The 20,512-nt window shown below is 36.5% G+C and overlaps 1 protein-coding gene across 1 annotated transcript in view; it reads left to right on the top strand.

Moving 5' to 3' along the window:
* The first annotated feature begins 18,804 nt into the window (after positions 1-18,804).
* The window catches only part of NYAP2 (neuronal tyrosine-phosphorylated phosphoinositide-3-kinase adaptor 2), a 255,393-nt gene continuing 253,685 nt past the window's right edge, over positions 18,805-20,512 (top strand). The window contains exon 1 of the mRNA XM_055300507.1: positions 18,805-18,923. The gene's annotated coding sequence lies outside the window, so the exon portion shown is untranslated. The remainder of the gene's footprint in view (positions 18,924-20,512) is intronic.

The following is a 20,512-nucleotide window of genomic DNA, read 5'->3' as shown; positions in this document are numbered from 1 at the left end:
CAGTGGTTGAGCATCTGCACTGGCTCAGCTAGTGATCCCGGGCTTCTGGGATCGAGTCCCACATCAGGTTCCTTGTTGGGAGCCTGCTTACGTTTCTAATTGTCTTTCTCTGGGTCTCTCATGAGTAAATAAATAAAATCTTTTTAAAAAATAAACAAGTTATAAAACCTAAAAATCTCTCTTCATCTTTAAAACCTGGTTAATCAAAGTCCCTCTCCTCACAAAACTGTTGTATGGATAACATGAGTAAATGCTTGGAAATAGCTGAGTGTTCGTGCTTCTCCAAAGTGTGCCCCGAGATGCCCTGAGTGTTGCTGCAAACTCCAAAGGGAGTTTTTTGAGTTTTCAGGGGAAAATAGACATCACCCAAACTGGCCTCATGGTTTCCACATCAGGTTGTACTATGTTACTTTTGATGGTGTCGTATCTTTGCCAAGTGGGGTTTGATGGTGGCTATGATGAAGAGCTACCCTCATGCAGAAATCCTTGTGGAATAGAAAAGGAGGGTGGGTATGCTGAAACTGGCTTTAAGTGTTGAGAAGTTCCATGCTGCCCAATAGCCGTATGCGACATGTTAGTGAAGAATTGTGGATATTATAGAAGGAAGTGAAAATATTATCTTTTGTTGAATATCATTGGATAGCAATTGAATAATTGAACTGTGTATCAATTTTTCAAATCACTGCTACATTGTTACAATGTAAATAGTCATTTAGATATTCGGATTTCATTTAATAAATGAAATTGCTCGAGTTTTTTGGTGTTGGTGTTGGTTTTGGTTTTGGCCTGTAGGTGCCATGAAAAAGTTACTAAAAGGCTCCGTGAGTGAGAAAGCATGGGGACTTCTGCTTAATGCAGTGAATGTTGCGACAACTCAGTATAAGCTTTCTCGAAGGGACGATATATTGAGATATTAATGTGTGTTTCATACCTCCTATATTTTTTCCTCTTATGTCATTCCGTTTCCAAAAATGTATCCTGCACCTGGAGTTTTACTCTGGGGAAACGGCTTAGCAGAGCAGAGAGCTTTTATGCAGAGGACTTCCCTGCATGGCTTTGAAGGTCCAAGCTTATTATGCCAGCTTTCTCAGAGAGAAGAGAGATGTGTGCTTTGAGGGAACAAGGTGTGGGGAGGATTACCCCAATCAGAGAACAAAGATGGAAATCTGCTGGTCCCTTGAATAGTATGTCCTACACTTCCCTCATGCAATGCTCCCAGGAGGTCAGTATGAGAGTAATCTTTCTGAACTTATTAAAAGCCAACTAGTATTTCCTGGGTTAAGTGAAACTCAAGAACTTGTGGCCCAGGAGAACAGAATATGAGCGATTCAACTATCCTCATTTTCTGTATACTTGAATATCCCATTCATTTTAGAGAGAGCTCTCTACAAATCTTTAACAAATAATAAATACCACATATTAAGCTCATCTTTTATTCCATGCTCTTGGAAAAGACATGCACTGCCTCACATAATGCTAACAAAGCTTTGCAAGATGCAGAAAGCAGATTTTTAGGTTTCTTTTTTTTTTTTTAAAGTGAAGGTACCATTATTATGCCTATTTTGAAAACAAAGAAACTGAAGCTCAGAGAAGGTATGCAACTGGCGCTAGGTCACATGGCTAATTAGTAGCAGAGAGCAGATGCAGATTCCAAAACCCCTGCTCATGCTGAACATTGGTGAGGAATCTTCTCATTTCAAATGGCAGAAACCCAATTCAAACTAATTTAAATTTAAAACACAAAAAAAATTATCTAAAGTTTGGAGATAGTATATCTGTTCCAACTGGACCCAGTTGTTTAAATGATGCAATTGGCAATCTGTCTTCCATCTTTTGGCTCTGCATTCCTCTGTACTGGCTTCTCGCTGAGGAACATACAACCACAGGGGGCAAGGTGGCCACCAATCACCTGTGGTGGGCCCCTACCAGACTAAGCCCAGCAGAAAGAGAGTCCCTCTTTCCCAAATGTTTAAAAAAAAAAAGCCTCAGAATTATTCTCATGGTCCTGTCTTGGTCACATGCCTAATGCTGAGCCAATCTCAAAGAAATGAAATATTCCGATTGGCTAGTTCCAGATTACTTGCCATTTCAAGCACCGGGTTGGATTCAGCGCCATCTGAACCACCTGGATGAGAGTGAGGACAAGGCAGTTTCTCAAAAGAAGATCAAGCTGTATTGATCAGGAAAAGAGAAAGGGTTCTGGCAAGCAAAGCATAACATCTACCCAATAAAAAGTATCTACATTTTTACTTTTTAGCAAGAGATGATCTTGAGCCATTAGGCCCATTTTAGAAGTTAGTTATGTCCACATCCATTTCTAGAATCATCTGGGTTTGGCACTAGCTGCTGCTGTGGACTTCCCATCGTCGCTGACACTTCCTGATGTGCATGCTTCTTCGTTCTTTCACAATGAGAAAAGGTGCTAGGCATTTGTCAAACAAAACACCCTTAGCTGGTAGTGAGGTTCTGCGTGGGGGGGAGCAAAAACCACATCTTCATCTTGAATCCCATTCAATTACCAGGATGGAGTTGCAAATGTCCTGAGGCAACAGGTGGGTGTTTACCTGCTTGTGGTCTAGGTGCTGGCTTGGCTGGGCTGCTTTGAAGCACTCGTAATAACTCCTCTGCGTGGTAACGAACTCCACTAGGATTCAGTTGCCATGCAACTGCATGGTATTTCTCCATAATACTGCCTTTCCTATGATTACAGAGTGAGGAGCTTTTATAGTCATAATAATACCTTACACTCGTGCCAGGCCTTTTACATAAGAGGATCCCGATAGGGTGAATAGAGGGGCTCTTTATGTAAGTCCTTTCACCAAGCACTAAAAATACCCTTGCTTCCAATTTAGCTATGTGGCAGCCATCCTCTTCCAGTTAAAATACACAATAGCTATTTTGGCAGGAGGTGATACGGAGGATTACACATCAGATTTAAAATGTGCAAGATATTTAGGTGGACATAATAGAAACATCTCCTCAGAGAACATCTTGGGTACCACGTCAAGGATGCTCCTGCGTTGACAGCTATTTTGGGGGTGTCTCTGATTTGGGTACCTGGAAAACACATGATCGTTTCTGCTTTTTTGCACGGAATGAGAGGAGCAATTGAAGAGTGCAGGGGGTCAGACTCTACTGAATGACTCAGTTCCTCCCAGATCTGAAATAGCTCCTTAGAACAAGCAGTGAGTGTGGCTTGGCTGGAGTGCCATTTACCGTTCTTTGGAGAAAATTACTCCATGTTTCTAATGTCCCACTTTTCATCTAGAGAGTAGTTACTCACCTGGCAGGATCCAGCACATTATTTTTAATCCCCTAATAAGAAGCTTTCAGAAATTTAGGTGTTATCAAGGAAACAGTATTGTCCCTGAAAACAAACAGGTCATTGAGTTCCCAGACAAGCATACCCATTAACCTTTTAAATGAAACTACCATAACACCACAGAGGAAACCAAAACCAAACCGGCTCAGTCTTAACTTTAATTAGCTGGCTAGCTGTGTTATGAAAAGTAACTTGAAGTGAAAATATCATTTGCAGTAACAAAGTAATTTTTTTTAAGGATGCCTTCAAAAATCCCCTGTCTTTTTTGGGAAAACACCCACTTTTGATCCTTCTCTGTTTCTACCCCAGTTACATCAAGCGAACAACATGTGAATTATTCTTACTGCTTCACTGCCCTGATTGTTCAGTGTGATTTGTCCCCCACTATTTATACCACTCTTTACCTTTAATAGAGTCCTTAAGATTTATGTGGACACACAACTGCTTTGGTTAAGATGTGTTTTCCTGTCTTCCCTACAGCTATGTTTGGTCATGAATATAAATTCTGACTTGTAGGATGTGAGTACAAGTGATTTGTGCATTTCTCGGGTCATGCCCTTAAAGGGAACAGGTGAGTCCACTCCTCTCCCCAACTTCTGCTCTTACCTGGAATTTCAAAAATGGATAATTGCTCTTTGTGATAAGGCCTGGGATCTATGAGTCTTGGGAGGTGTTGGCAGCGGGCTCTTCGGCTATGTAGAAAAATCAAGTCAATAGTGGAAAAATTCAAGCCAAGATGCAGGAGAAAGAAAGAGAGAAGAAGAGAGAGAGAGAAAGAGAGAGAAACTCTTTAGGCATTTGAGCCCTGTGTCTAGCTGTCTCTAATGCCCAACCATTCCTAGTCTTCTTGCCATTGGTGGTTCAAAAGCTGGGTGGGGACGGAATGTACCATACTATTTTCCCATTAGCTCTCTTCTTCTTTTTAGGGGGTTAATTAAAACAATAATTCATAAAGCAAGACCGACTCTCCTGCATTGTTCTCTAACTTTACCTACATAGAAAGACATCAATGAGCTTAAGAGATATAAACTTGGGCAGCCCTGGTGGCTCAGCGGTTTAGCACCGCCTTGGGCCTGGGGTGTGATCCTGGAAACCCAGGATTGAGTCCCACCTCAGGCTCCCTGCATGGAGCCTGCTTCTCCCTCTGCCTGTGTCTCTGCCTCTACCTCTCTCTTTGTGTCTCTCGTGAATAAATAAATAAAATCTTTTAAAAAAGAGATAAAAACTTTTCATATATACAAAATCTCCCAATCGGTAGAGTACTTGTTTAGACTGTGTAAATTATTTGCTGCATATAATAATCAATTTCAATTTTAGGACCTGAGTATAAAGAGAAAAACTATAGCTTATATTCTGTTTAAGACATCGCATTCCTTACAGTGCAATATTTCCATTAGAAACATACAAGTAGGGATCCCTGGGTGGCGCAGCGGTTTGGCGCCTGCCTTTGGCCCAGGGCGCGATCCTGGAGACCCGGGATCGAATCCCACGTCGGGCTCCCGGTGCATGGAGCCTGCTTCTCCCTCTGCCTGTGTCTCTGCCTCTCTCTCTCTCTCTCTCTCTGTGTGTGTGTGTGTGTGTGTGACTATCATAAATAAATAAAAAAAAAGAAACATACAAGTAATTTTATTTTATTTTTAAAGATTTTTTAATTTATTCACTTGAAAAGAGAGAGAGAGAGCATGAGCAGGGGGGGAGGGTCAAAAGGAGAGGGAGAGGCAGGCTCCCCACTGAGCATGAAGCCAATGTGGGGATCTACCCCAGGACCCAGAGATCATGACCTGAGTCCAAGGCAGATACCTAACCGACTGAGCCACCCAGGTGCCCCAACATACAACTAATTTTAAATACACAACTAATTTAAGTGGCTAGAAAACAAACTCAAGATATTTTAAGTAGCTTTAAAATGATTTTTTTTGATGATTCTAGATGACTCTACATGTATTTCTTTAATAATAAAACAAATGCTAAGGATCATTTAATATTTCACAAAGGACCCAAATTAAAAGAGGCTGTGTGTATTCAGTGACTCAGGTTTTGGTTTTGCTTTTGCTTTACCATGCATGGTATGCCTCCAGTAGTGTATTTTCTCTTAAAATGAATAGAAAATGTAATCATTATAGACAATGCTCTGAATATTCTATTGAGATAAGAGTCTCCATTTAAAATAACAAGCTACTAAAAATCACTGGTAATTACCCTGGACTTTTACTACCTGTTTATGGTGCAGAAAGACTCAACTATTTCCCCTACTCTAATTCTATTTAATTAAATAAAATTTAGAACATACTCTAGAAACTTAATTTATGTCAAATCTTTTACCTTATTGTAATTATTGAAATTATACAATAGCATTCAAACAGGTAGAATTTAAAATTATGGCAATAGGGATCCCTGGGTGGCGCAGCGGTTTGGCGCCTGCCTTTGGCCCAGGGCGCGATCCTGGAGACCCGGGATCGAATCCCACATCGGGATCCTGGTGCATGGAGCCTGCTTCTCCCTCTGCCTGTGTCTCTGCCTCTCCCTCTCTCTCTCTCTCTCTGACTATCATAAATAAATAAATAAATAAATATTTAAAATAAAATAAAATAAAATTATGGCAGTACATTGACTTTAAGAACTATATATATAATTTATATATATTTCATATATATGAGATTTTGATATATATCAAATATACATGTATATTTCATATATATGAGTTTATCTATATTTTTATACGTATAGTTTATAAAGTAAATATATATAGTTCATATATATTTCATATATATGAGATTTCATATATATGGTATATACATAAATATTTATACGTTGTATTTAAGAGTTTACTAAAATTGGATCTTTGGAAGATACATTGACATTTTGTCTGACTTTTGTTTTCTTCTATTGTTTTCAACAGGGTCAAAAACTTGAAAAAATCATGATGCCATATTAATAAGCAGAAATTCAAGGAAACAAAAGTCTCACATTTATTTTCCCTTATATCAGTTGCATACTCTTTGCAGTGAGCTACTCACTACATGATTTCCCAGGTGGATGCACCTGGGAACACACCTGAACACAAAATATTATTTTCTGGATGGAGAATTACAAGTCTGGTCACATTTGCTCCAGACTATCCATCTAGGTCTTCTCTCCAGGGGAAAGGACACCAAATTTAGAGACAAAATATTAGACTATTTTTATTAATTATTTTTTACTAAATTTTGCACCTGTATTGAGGTATGATTGACAATAATTATGTACCTTTAGGTTGTGATTTTTTAAAGGTATACAATGTGATGGTTTAATATACATATACGATGTGAAATGATTACCACAATAAAGTTAATTAATGCATCCATCACTTCACATATTTTTTGTTCTGGTGAGAATACTTAACGTCTACTTTCAGAAAATTTTATCTATACAATACTCTGTTGTTAACTATAGTCATCATGCTGTGCATTAGATCTCCAGAATTTATTCATCTTCTAACGAAGTTTTTATCCTTTGACCAAAGTCTTCCCATTTTCCCCTTCCCCTCAACCCCTGGCAACCACTATTATACTCTCTACTTCTATGAATTTGACTTTTAAAAATTCCACACGTAAGAATGATTACACACACATGCACACACAAATACACGCATCATTGTCTTTATCCACTCATTTGTTGATGGACACTTAGGTGGTTTCCCTATCTTTCTTGGCTATTGTGAATAATGCTACAGTGAACATGGAAGTGCAGATATATCTTTGAGATCCTGATTTCATTTCCTTTAGATATATACCAGAAGTGGGATTGTTGAGTCATATGGTAGATCTATTTTTAATTTATAAGGAAACTTGATATTTTCCATAATGACTGTACCAGAACATTAAATTCTACCACAGATTTATCATTGATGGACTTTGCACAAATCATACATTTTTATGGCTACATGTTCTTAATTTATAAATTAAAGACTTTGGAAAAAATAATATTATCTAACTATTTTATGCTATATAGTTTCATTTAGTACAGTTTTCTTATAATAACATTCCTGTAATTTTGATATGGTTGTATTTTGTTTTATAGACATGGTAGTTATAAATCTTATTTTATTATCAAGGAAAAAAAAGCACATTTTATTGAAATAACTCATCTAAACATAAGTGTATAAGTGAAAATTTAAGAGAGATCTGCAGACTATACCAGACTCTAAAATGTAAAATAAATGGACCACATTGTTACTCTTTTCTGACTTTTACATTCCTTCTCCCTCAACCTCAAAACTTCTTCACTAGACCCAAATAGGGTTCATTCACAAACATTTGTTTTAATCATTTACTTATTAATTGTAAGTATTTGCATACTGTGCTCAAGAGGCATGGGAAATATAATAATAACAACAGTAATGAAGATGAAGACAGAGAAGAAGAAGGAGAGGAGGAAGAGGAAGTAGAAGAAGAGGAGGAATAGGAAGAAGAAGAGTAAGTTAGAACTCATTCATTGTACTTATTCTGTATAGCCATTTTTCAATAAATAGTGTTAATTGGGTGTCTGTTGAATGTAGTCCCTGGGCTAGGGAGCCACCGGATAGCTCCATCATCAAAGCTTTTTTACTTCCAAAATTAGCTATTTGTGTTTCCTTAACTCTGGTGATTTTCTGTGATTGGTGTGGTTCTCTGTACTTCCTTTGAATATTTTTGCTAATCTCTTAAGCCATAGAACAAGTGTGATTTAAACGTTGTAAGCGATTGATTTACTTTAAATCTTCACTTTCTTTTTTCTCAAGCTAGCATATTTCTCTTCCCAAGGCATGGTTTTCTGTACGCTATTTTGTTATTTGAAATTCTATTTCACATTCATTTCCCTTAGACCCAAGAAAGGAAAAAACTAAAATGTGAAGAAATTCAAAAAAATATGAAGTTTTCATAACTACAAGTTAACAAACTCAATTGCTTCCCTGTTTCATTTTTATCATTTCATCAGTGTTGCCACCTGTCTACTTACATAAACATTAGCCAAAGTAATTAGAGGATTATGAACTCAAATTTTGCCTTTGTTGTCAGAGTCTATTTGCAATGAGAAAAAAATTAAACTAGGTGATACCCCTAAAGTTAGAATTCACTTGTAATTGAACACAAATTCCTCAGAGTGGGTATTTGGTAACCCTCAGATAAAGGCAGAGATTAAGCGAAGAGAAGAATCAAATTTCAGAAACAATTGTGGTTCACTTGGGGCCACCTGCCACATGGGTCCCCTGTGCCCTTTACCACCCTCTTTGCTAAGGGTTGAAACACTGTCAGTCCGAACAGGGCTTCATTCAGTGGTTAGAAATAAGCCTGAGACTGAATGGACCGAAGGATATATATATTGACATGCCCCAAAATGTGAACAACTATTGGCTACTTAACAAAATGTTTCTTAAGGGCCTTCATATTCCAAGAAACTTTCCAAACACTTGGGAGGTGAGATGAAAGAGAAAATCAAGTTCTGTGCTCTTCTAGAATTTTTTTTTTACCACAGTAGAGACAAATAATAAATGAGTTAAAAGTGGATATATCATTAAGATAATAACATATAAAAATGCACGAAAAGAAATAAAACAGGGCAATTGGATTTAATGTTTTGCATTTTGCAAATGACAACTCATTTAATTATTACAACTGTAGGACATAGGTCCTGTCACCATTTTTCCAATGCCAGTTGAACCACATAGAAGTTAAATATTGTTTGTGATATACACAACTAAGACTAAATTTGAGCTGTAAACTCAGGTAAATGTAACTCCAAAGCCAAGTGGCATGATAATATTTGAGAACAGATGTTCAGGAGGGAAGTTGTAGAGGTTATCAATAAAGGCCATGCAGATATCCAGGAAAGAGCTTCTCCAGTAGAGAGAAGCACATGTGCAAACTAATAGCAAATTCTCTCTTGAGTGAAGTTTCTAGGAGTCAAGGAGAGGGTGGTAGGCATTTGGTTGAGAGTGCAGAATGAGATAGGGAGGGGAAGGTTGAAAGGGATTATTGAGATCACCAGGAAACCATCTCACAATTGTACCCAGAGCCGCCTGATATTTCTCAGATCCCAATGGATATTTCATTGTCTTACTTCATCACTACACAAAGTTGGTTTTACTCCTGGTTTACATTTGAAATACGTGACTTTGTCCTTCCCAAAGAGCTGAAAAAAAAAAATCTGTGAATGAAAAGAAAGCGCTATAGATGAGAAAGAGAGCTAACTGGTCCTGTACAGCCAAAGAAGAAGCTTCCTTTTCTTAGACAAGCTGTTTAACTTTCTGTCTTCAATTTCCTGATCTGTTTAATGAAGGAATTACATTAGTTTATCAACAAAGTCCTGTTTCTGTATTTAAATTTGACATCAGAATAATGGCCAGCCACCCAGAGAGTGAACTGCAGCACAATCATGTCGAAATTTTATCCACAAACACCTTAGATTTAAATCATAGTCAGCCTAGAGTTCGAAGACCAAATGTTGAGGAATGAGATCATTGAATTCATCACTCTCATTGGTTAGTATGTTTTGAAGGAGTGTGGTACCTCATGCCTTACTTTAGTGATCAATTTCCCTGACCTCCTTCATCTGCCTTAAAATTCCCTCAAAGAACTTTATTTGGATTAACTAAATGAGGTGAGGAAATAGGCTTGGAGAATATATTGTAGGCTACAGCTTTCATTTGTTTCTTCCACTGTTCTCTCTAATTGCTGATGGGTATTTTCAAATACTTATTAACTCTGTGTGAGCTTAAATAAGACTACAATGTCTCTATTCAGGAAATACTATAGCATTTTAAATGGCAGAAGCCGAAAAAGAGGGCAAGACTTGGCTCAGTATCAACTAAGGCAGTCAGAGACAACGAACTGGCCCCAGTCCTAAAGGACACAAACTTCTAAGTCCTGTTTTAAATATTTTCATTAGACAGGTTGTTTCCACCTGTGATTCCTTCTTGCTTTATAATATAACTTTTCCCCAAATGCTATCTGGCCGATACACTACTCATACATACTTTTGAATTTTTATCTCCTTGTTGCAGGTATTGCCAACTTCGTAATGCGTTGGCCACATTTCCATTTCACAAATCCTCCTGACCCAGGCTTCTCATTTTAAAAATAAATGGAAATTCAAAGGTTCCAAAGGCTTCTCTTTCAGGGGGAATTTTGTAAAGATAGAATTTTACATTTTCCCCAAAATTACCCTATAAAATTATTATAAAAATAGCATATGCTTATTCGAGAAAACTAAGCAACACCTACATCAACTTTTTAAAGAGTAAAAAAAAAAAAAATCATCACCCAGATGTGAACACAATGATGCTATTTTTTCTGGACTAGAAATTTCCCTCTGAATCTAATAGTTGTGTAATAGTTAGACAAATCCCTTAAACTCTCCCTCATTATTCCAATTTAAGATGAGGAAGATTTGCTTGCTCTTAACATCTATGTGGTGATTGAATTATTGAGTTAATTGGAGTTGAGCATGTGATAAACATCATGTATGTGTTTACTATTGCTGTTATTACATTTATGCATGAGTATTATAGGTATGCATGTATCATGGTATATTATTTCCTATGTACTATAGCTATTCAATAAGTTTAACTCAGTATATGGTATATATGAACCACTTCTCTATTTGCTGGGGATCCAGAGATGAGGCAATTTGAAGGTACCTGTTCTCATGAGGCTTGTATCCTAGTAAGAAAAAACTGGTAAAATAAAAAAGTAGTAAAAATATGTCCAATATATTTATGTGTGTGTATACATGTGTGCATAAACAAGATAATATCCAAAGGTGATGAGTATTTGCAGAGAAAGTGGTCTGATAGGATGAGAGTGACTAGGTTGTTGTTGTTTTTTTTTTTTTTTTAATACATTAGGGGATCAGGAAAAGAAAATATGAAGTCTGGGCCATTCCATAATTTAGAATCCAAGCAGAGGAGGATCAGTAAAGAAGACAAGGAGGAAGAAGTCACCAAAATAAGAGGGAAAACAGAAGAATACAGCATTATGGAAGATAAGGTAAAATAGTACTATGAGTGGGATGATGAAAAGAATGGCCACTGGATTCGAAAACATGACTGAATTGGTTTCCGGCTTAGTATTGGTTATCTTTCCAAGTACTGCATCCTATACTGTGATTACATCTATTACTAAGGGCAGCTAGAATTTTTTGGTACACATAGTGTTAGACACAGGTTTTAATTTTATGTAGAGTTTTACATGGACTGTTTGAATCTTCATAATAAACTTATGACTTGTGCTAATAGTATTGTCATTTTTCAGATCAATAAACTGAAACAGAGAGAGGTTACGTGGTTTGCCCATTGTCATGCAGTTAGGATATAGGGATGAGCAGTGTACCAGCCTAACAATTCCTTTCTAGAAATAATACTGTTATCTATACAGATCTCACATTGACATAGATGAATATAGATCTATATTAATTTTAATATCACATAATATTTTTCAATCTCCTATTCTTGACTATGTAGAGAATTTTCAAATTTCTGTTATTACAAACTGCAAGTAGCCTCAAACATATAGTTTTGTGCACTTTTCAGGTCTTTAAAGTAGAAGTAGTATTTCAAAGACTGTGCTCATTAAAAAAATAAATTAAAACATTATCAGATTTCCCTTCATTTAGTTGCATAAATTTATGTAACTATCCATTTCTCCACATATTTGTCAGCATGGGAAATTATTTAAAAATGACCCATTTGTGATTTAATTGCATTTTATTACTATTGAGGTTAAACTTTTTTTTTTTTTTTGGTATTTATTTGCCGTTTCAAATTCTAACTTTGTGAATAAGTCATTCCTATCTTCTGTCCTTGTTTGGTGCTGTAGTGTTTTGTTCTTGCTTATTTATGAGGATTTTTTAAAATTAGTAATATAAAAGGACAATGTAACTGCTTAGCTCTCATATATGTTGCAGATAATTTCCTAATTTTGTACTTTATAATCTTTTAAATCTTTCCCATTGAAATATTTTACATTTTTACATTTTTAGTTCTCTTGGTTTTCACTTACTTGTTTTAAGCTTTGCTGTTATCTTTAGATAGACCATCTCCAGCCCCAAGATCTTATTAAAGTTTCTTTCAGTAGATTGTTTTTCATATGCGAGTATTTCAAAGAAAGGTCTGGAGCTGCCTTGCCCAATATGATAGTCCTATCTATATGTAAATTTTAAAAGTAATTAAAATAAAAATAAAATGTAAAATGAGTTTCTCATTTTCAATGACCACAATTCAAGTGCTCAATAGCCACATGTGCCTAGTGACTATCCGTTTTGACAGTGAAGATATTGACCATTGCCATCATTGAATGAATTGTCATTGGAAGGTGCTTCTTAAATGTTACTATGCACACCTATCACTGAGGCATATGTTAAAATGCAGCTCCTGACTTAGATGGTCTGGGGGAGACTGAGCTTCCTATATGAAACAAGTCCCCAGATGATACTGATGCTGCAGCTTTTTGGATCACACGTTGAGTAGCAAGAATCTAGATTTACTTTTATGCAAGAGATCATAAAAATCTTGTATATGTGTATGTATGCATTTCTGTTTGTTTAATTGTATTACTTGCTGAAATGCAATAGCATATCTATCATGTGTTATATTACCCATATATACTTTTTCTGGGTTCTCTGAACTCTTGATTGAAAATCAACTGTCCTATGCTACCAGAAAATCAATACAGCTTTGCAACATTCTTTGGTATTTAGTCAAGACAATATCTATCAATAGCTTTTCAAGTTCCATCAAACATCAAATTTTTATTTCAATTAAAAATGCATTCACCTTGAAGCCAATTTAGTGAGAAGGAATTATTTACAAAATTGATTCTTTCTATTCCAGAAGACAACATCTATTTTCCCCATCTTAATTTATGTCTTTGCTATGGACTGAATATTTGTGTCTCCTCCAAATTTATATGTTGAAACTCTGACCCCAATATGATGGTGTTTGGGGTGGGATCTTTGGGAGGTACTTAGGTTTAGAGGAGGTTGGGAGAGTCTTAATCTCCATGATGAGATTATGGATTTTGGAAGAGCAAAACAGACCAGAGCTTCCTCTCTTCATCCTGTGAGAACTCAGTAAGAAAGCTGCAAGCCAACAGAAGAACTTCACTAGAAACTCATCTTCCAGCATTTTGATCTTGGACCTTTCAGACTTGGACACTGTGAGAAATAAATGACTGTTTTTTAACCCACCCAGGTCATGGTATCTTTTTATGGCAATGTGAGCTCCGAGACAGTGTCTCAGAAAAATTGTATTGTTTTCTCTAAATTTGATTTCTATGTTTGTGTATTCAACTGGTCTTTCTATGGTACCCTAATTATTTTGATAAAGAAATAGAAATAAAATATAAATATAAATAAATACTTACATGTAAAACTGATTATTTTGGATTTTTCACTCAGAAAATTTAGAATCCCTTTGGAAAGATTCTCTCTCCTTAAATGGTTAAATTTTAGAGGGGGGTGCATTTAAAAATTTTGATTTAGAATCTCATTTTTAAAAGAGAACTTTATGTTTAATATACAGGCCTTTTTGACTTTTCTCCTTGGACAGGCATGTTATTAGTTGAGATCTGGAGTCATCCAACAAATCCCTGCCACTGGCTAGATGCAATCTATATGCTAGAGCCCTGGGGATAGAAGAAAAAGATCCCACTTTTTTCAGGAGTCTTAGACCAGCACAGTTGGAGGATGAAATAGGTATGCTTGAAGAGCAGGAAAGAATCTCATGATCTTATTCTTTACTGGTGGTGTATTTATTGGTGGAGTAGTTCATAATACAGAAAACACATAACCAGGTTTGACAGTGGTAACTCAGGAAAGGCAACCAAGGTAACACATTCCCAATTTTTGTAACTTGAGTAGACATCATCCGTTCAAAGAAGGGAGAAGATTTGTTGGAGTTCGAGTATTTAGCTCCCTAGAACAAATGATTTTTTTAACACTATTTGTGTTATTTTTGAGTATAGAGACAAATATAATTTATTAAGTATAAAATCTTCTGAAATCTTCACTAGGAGATATCTGCTGGACAAAAGAAGAGACGGATCAATTCATATGTTTGAGTCAATCCATGTGTTTCCTGTCATAAAATATTCCATTTATTGCCAGTTTGCTCTCTTGACAATATAAATTTAGCTTCTGTGTACATTACTAGACAATAAATCTCCCCCTTCCCCCCAGTTACTCAGTATTCTGAATCCTAGAGCACTATATCATTATCCACTGCTTGACAGTCCCTAAGCCATGTGCAACTTCTGTCGATACCTACGTCGTTGTATAGGCGAAAATCATGAGGACCATATGGTTCTCATTCTACCAAGACTTTCATTTCATGCTGTTACCAGAATGCTTAGAAATCCTGATTGGATGGGAAGATTAGCTTTTTCCCTAGTGGAATAATTTCATTAAAACGGAGGTGTCATCTCCCTAAGCTAAATGTGGAAAGAATAATAGAAAGATTACAGATCATGAAAAAAAACTAGAAAGGCTTTATTATAAATTATGACATGACTTCAGAGAGTACATCTTGATGTATTTGAATAAACCCCTTAAGTTGAGGTAACTAGATTGCTCAGTTTCAATTCTCATTTTCTCATTTGCATCACTTTTATACAAAAAGCACTCCCCACCATCTGGCTGATTTATAGATTAAGAAGCACTTTCAGTGCTTCAACTTTCCTTCTCATCTGAGTTCATGGAAGGGACCTACTTAACCCCAAGAACATCAAGTCTGTTAGCCAGTACAGCACAACAGAAAGAGCCCATTTTTACCTTAACTTAAGAACTTAGAAGAAATAAGTCATGAGACATTGCAATGACTAGTTTCTATGACATCAGGAACATCTGTGTATTTTATAAAGATGTTAAAGAAATACACCAACACATAATTATTTGGTATCTCTATACCTTTATTTTTAACATAAACATTTTCAACTTTAATTTTGACTGTGGATTTTTTTTCTCTGAATACTACTGAAATGATTGGAGATGAATTCTACATTTGATTCTAAGGTTATTTGAAAGTACAGGTCCTTTTCTGTTTCATTCAGTGAGATCTAAAGAACTAGTTCTGGGGACCTTCCAGACACCAACTCCCAAAGGTGTTATAAACTTCAATACACTAATATATCTCCAGAGAAGAAATTGCCTGATGAATGTATACTGTGGCCTGAAATGAGGAGGGCGTGGGTTGAGAAGATAGGGTTGATATAATGTGATGGCACCCGAGCTCTGTTCTGTGAAAAGAAGAGAAAAAAAAATAAGAAATGAGAACAGGAAGGAAACACAATAATCATAAATTTTACTAAAGCTGAAAATACTAAATGTGAAGAATTCTATGTTCTCACTGTTCTCTTGAAATAAAAATCCCTTTTGCTCTTGGGAATTGTGTGGGAAAAATGGTGTTTTTTTTTTTTTAATTTAACAACCATAAGTCAGTCTCTCCTCACTTTGTTTGAAATTATCCTGGACATGATATCCAGGTGACTGAGAGCCACTGTGTTGTCAAGGGTAATGAGATGCACAACAGCCCAGTGACCTCTTACCCTTATCCCAGTGAGCCATCGGGTACGAGTCCTAAAGCAACTCTGTATGCTTATCTGGGTATTAATTTTCTCCTATGTAGAAATGGGCTTTATGTAGTGTCTATTCAATTTCTCTGTAGTTAAAAAAATGTAGTTCTCCCAAACCTGATAGAGTTATCAGTCATGATAAATCATTTCCACTTCCTAAAATTTTGTTATAATAGGTCTTTCCTGCTTTTGGTCACGTGCTGAAAGACAACTTCCATGAGAACACTCAACCACCAAAAATGACCTCTTGATGACAGTATGGTGACTGTTACTAGTTTGTAAGTGGTACTTGAGGGACTTTGTTCCCCTACAGTGTACTAAGTTATTAGAATCTTCATAAGACTGAGAAAGAGAGAGAGTGTGGGGGTAAGATGGTAAAAAGAGGGAGAAAGAGAGAGCTTGAGAGAGAGAGACAGATATGTGACCTCTTCTCTTTCCTAATTAAATTTCCCTTCCTTTTTCATCTAATTTTCCACAATGTATGAAACAGATGTCCTATTTTATCCAAAAAGTAGAGGCACAAAAACTAAGAAATAAGTGATATACGTGATTTGTTTTACGAATGCACATTAGGATATGTGAAAACTTAAATTCTTACAGCAATGCAACATGTTGATTTCCTTTTCCCCAGATACTTACAAGTTAAAAAAAAATAAAATTTGCAAATTTGTGGCGCAGTTTCAGGTAGCATTTAAGAATCATGAAGGTAAACTTAAGTTTATTAATTTTTATGGTGATAGATGAATAAAAAATTACATTCAGGTTACATTATTCTAAGAAATTAGCCATGAATTTCAGTTTTGGGGACAACTCTTGGGAAAATCTGTTTGTGAGTGAAAGTAATTTACAAAAAGAGTTACCAGAAAAAAAACATGATAAAAGAAATCTACCTTGGGACACCTGGGCGGCTCAGTGTTGAGTTGCCTTTGGCTTAGGGCATGGTCTGGGAGTACTGGGGTCGAGTCCCACATCGGGCTCCCCTCAAGGAGCCTGCTTCTCCCTCTGCCCATGTCTCTGCCTCTCTCTCTGTGTGTGTCTTTCATGAATAAATAAACAAAATCTTAAAAAAAAAAAAAGCAATCTACTGGTCCCAACTGAATAATAAGCTCATTATTCTGCTCAAAATTGGTATTTTAGCCCCAATTTAAAATAAATCATTGCTTATTGTTACATTTACCATAATACCAACTTACACAATAAAAAATCCATATTCTACTTCACTATACTTCTTACTTTGAGAAAAACAGATCAGATAAAAACTTAGAGCTTGTGTGTGTATGTATAGACACACATATTTTTGTATACCTATATACATATATTTATAGAAGTTGTATTATAGAACATGGTATATAAGCATATATTCAGTAGGCTTTTAAGAATGGAATGAAGAGAGTCCTCAGGAAATATAAGAAATAGGATGACTTTAAATAATTTCAACAGGGAGTCTACAGGAGTCAGTGACACACACACCATAGTTAATTCACATCTTATTTTTGTTAAAATAAAATAGCACGCTCTCTGAGATCTTTATTCAACATACGTGTGTGCTGTGCATGTTCTTTCTAAGTGGGCTAGTTTTGTTCTCATGCCATGGGAGCAGGTGGCATGAAGCTGTTTTGATGAGGTTAAAAGGCTCCTCCCCTCTTTCCCCAAGCAGCAGCCCGAAGTACGTCAGCAGTAATTGTGTGCCTGGCTCGGCTGTGCAGGGAGGGTGCAGGCAAAATTGATATCAAATAAGGTTATCAAACTGAGATCTCGATGTTCCATTTAAGTTGTTGCTCATTTTCATTAGGCATGCCAGGGGTGAAAAGCTTATCACCTAAACACCCTCTGTAGGAAGAACATTTATTTTTGATGGATTTATATTTTTTCTTCTCCATAAAGATTGAATTTTAGTGTTGTAGTGGATATAAATGAAGGGGTTTCTTTATCCTCTTTTCATTTTATTATTGACTAATCAGACTTCAGTTCAGATAGATAAAAGAGAGAGGTTCTGTTGCCTAGATGTGAGGCCTTTAATGAGGATGGGAGGCCCCAGGGAGGCGAAATCCGAAGTAGAACGATGCTGCTTTCGGGTTTCTTGCCATTTCTTCAGTTTCTTCTTCCGTTTCCAATGGGCCTAGTGAGCAGGAACTATCCAAGGTGCTAGAATGCTGGCAGCTTTGCTGTTCAAGGCAGACGGATTGCAGAAACAGAGAAGAAAGATTACTGCTTATTTCAGAAGGTAGGTTCTTTGTTTCAGAATCCCTGATTAATCAGCAGCAGCATCAACAGACTAAGGCAGCTGGAGAGGAGAGAGAGAGAGAAGCAGGAAGGGAGGGAGTCAGGGGCAGGGAGGGAGGGAGGGGAAAGAGAGAGAATGGGAGAGAGAGAGAGCTGGTTGTCACGGGGGAGGGACGATGCCACAAGCTAGGCTGCTCCAAACCTTCTGTATGTAAGTGGCAATGAGAAAGAGCATCTTTTTGGCTGAAAGGAGACATTTAGAGAGGATGCTTCTGATTTTTTGTTTTCATTTATTTTTGTCTTCACAGAATAAAATCAAATGAGGCACCTTAGCCAGCCTGGGTGATTGCTTCGAGTCTTGTAATCATCTGTGTAGCAAAGTGGGTAAAATCATTCAATTTCTTTCCTGCTGGACCTGGAAGGCGAGGGGCTGTGTATTCATCCCCACCCATTAGCTATGCCCTCTTTTCTCTGAATGTCGATTTAAGGAAGCAAGCACCTGTCTTCTGCCACCGTATCTTCCTAGCAAACTTTAAAGGCCATTTTATCTGATAGGAAGAACATCAAGAATGCTCTGATCTCTAGTGATGAAGAATCTGGGAATGGACACTTTTCCCATCCAGACACAATGCACTTTAATTGAAGAAAAACTGAGCTGAACTACAAGTCTATTTCCTATGGTGCTGGATTACTCCTACAGAACTGCCCTGAGATCAACCGCGAGAGAGGGCTCTGAAAGACACAAGTCACCTTCTGATTATTGCACTTAGCTCTCCCTGGAGACTTAAATTTTGGTATGTATCTCATTTTTCAGATTATCTAAGCATGCTAATTGAATCCAGCACTAAATAGATCAAGCAATCTGGTTATGAAATGGAATGGATTTTATCTGGGGATACTTAATGCTGAAGTTTGCATGTCTTATTAGGTGGAACAGAAATAAAGCCACAGCGAAGGCATCTAAGGCTTTAATAAGCCTCAGGCTATTTTGTACCCTCTTACCCACTTAGTTACATTACCACAGAAATGGCTAAACTAGATTTTCATTGGTAAAATAAGCCATGTTAAATTATTAAAAGCATTGAAAATATTTTCAAGGGTGTTAATTGGCATTCACATTGTGCATGCTAGCTATTTATCTGCTATTCCATACCATAAATATTTTACAATAGTCTCTCAGCACATTTGTGTCAGCCTAATTTTGCATTCTAAAAAAAAAAAAACCTACCAAGAAAAAAAAAACTATCAGACATACACTAAAGCTGAAACTGCTTCTTCCTAACTGAGTAGATATAAACCTTTTTAAGAAACATGTATTTTACTATCATTCAATATCAGAAAGATTTCCTTAACCTTATCACAACAGATATTTTCTATTGAACTTTTGGTAGACTTGTTTTACCTGGGACATACACTTATTTTGTTGGAGTGTCTTCATCTTAATTTTTTCAAGAACCAGAAATATTTTAAATACAAGAAATATAGGTCTTCCCTAGCTGGAAGAACTATTACATGAAATAATATTGTTCCTTCTCATTAGGAAAGCCTAAAGTTGTTTCCGTACCATAGAACTGTTGTTTTTGTGTTTTTTTTTTAAACACAGCCCCAAAATAAGGGAATTCAGTGTAAAAAGTTATACTATGTAGTTCTAGTCATTTTAACATGCAAAAAATTATAACCAACTCATATGAAATAATGACTGTGGAGCAAGAGTGAAAATGAACTCCTCTCTTAATTCTTCACATGTTAAATAATGTTCCAACTTATTTTTTATACTGTCAATTGGTAAACAGATTAGTATTAGAATATGTGAGCCACAAATACCAAAATTATTTTATTTTTCTGTGGTCATTGCAACATATGTTTGCCAACTCAGCAAAGAAGGGGACTCTGAAGGACATTGACAGTTTAGGAAATCAGTGAAAACAGACCTGAGAAAAAATACTACCACTTCAAAAGAAACTATAGAGAAGCCCAAGGACTTGGGGCATTTGCAAAGTTTAGAAAGAGAAGTGTAAAAATCCTAGAGACAAGAAGGTTGTCTATTGTTACAAGAAATAAAAAAAAAGTCATAGACTCTCAATTCAATTAGATGGTTTCCATTGCAGCTCCAGTCAGCAATTTATCATACTGACTATATCTACTTTGCAAATACTGCCTTGTAAGCGTCTGGAAACATTTGGCCAAAGGCTCAGAAAAGTACCTCAGCCATTGACAATTTGTGTGAGTCCCTAATATTGCTGGGACTGTGTTATTTCTTTAGACCGTAGGCAAATAGCACATGACAACCTGGAAGTTCGGGGAAGTCCGATTTATGATGTGACTCTATTAACATGATCCATACCCATTTTACCCATTGTGGAAAGGGAGAGTGTAGAGAAAA

This window comes from Nyctereutes procyonoides, unplaced genomic scaffold (assembly GCF_905146905.1).
Source record: "Nyctereutes procyonoides isolate TBG_1078 unplaced genomic scaffold, NYPRO_anot_genome, whole genome shotgun sequence".
In the NCBI taxonomy this organism is placed as follows: Eukaryota; Metazoa; Chordata; class Mammalia; order Carnivora; family Canidae; genus Nyctereutes; species Nyctereutes procyonoides.
This window is presented reverse-complemented; position numbering and strand designations above follow the sequence as displayed.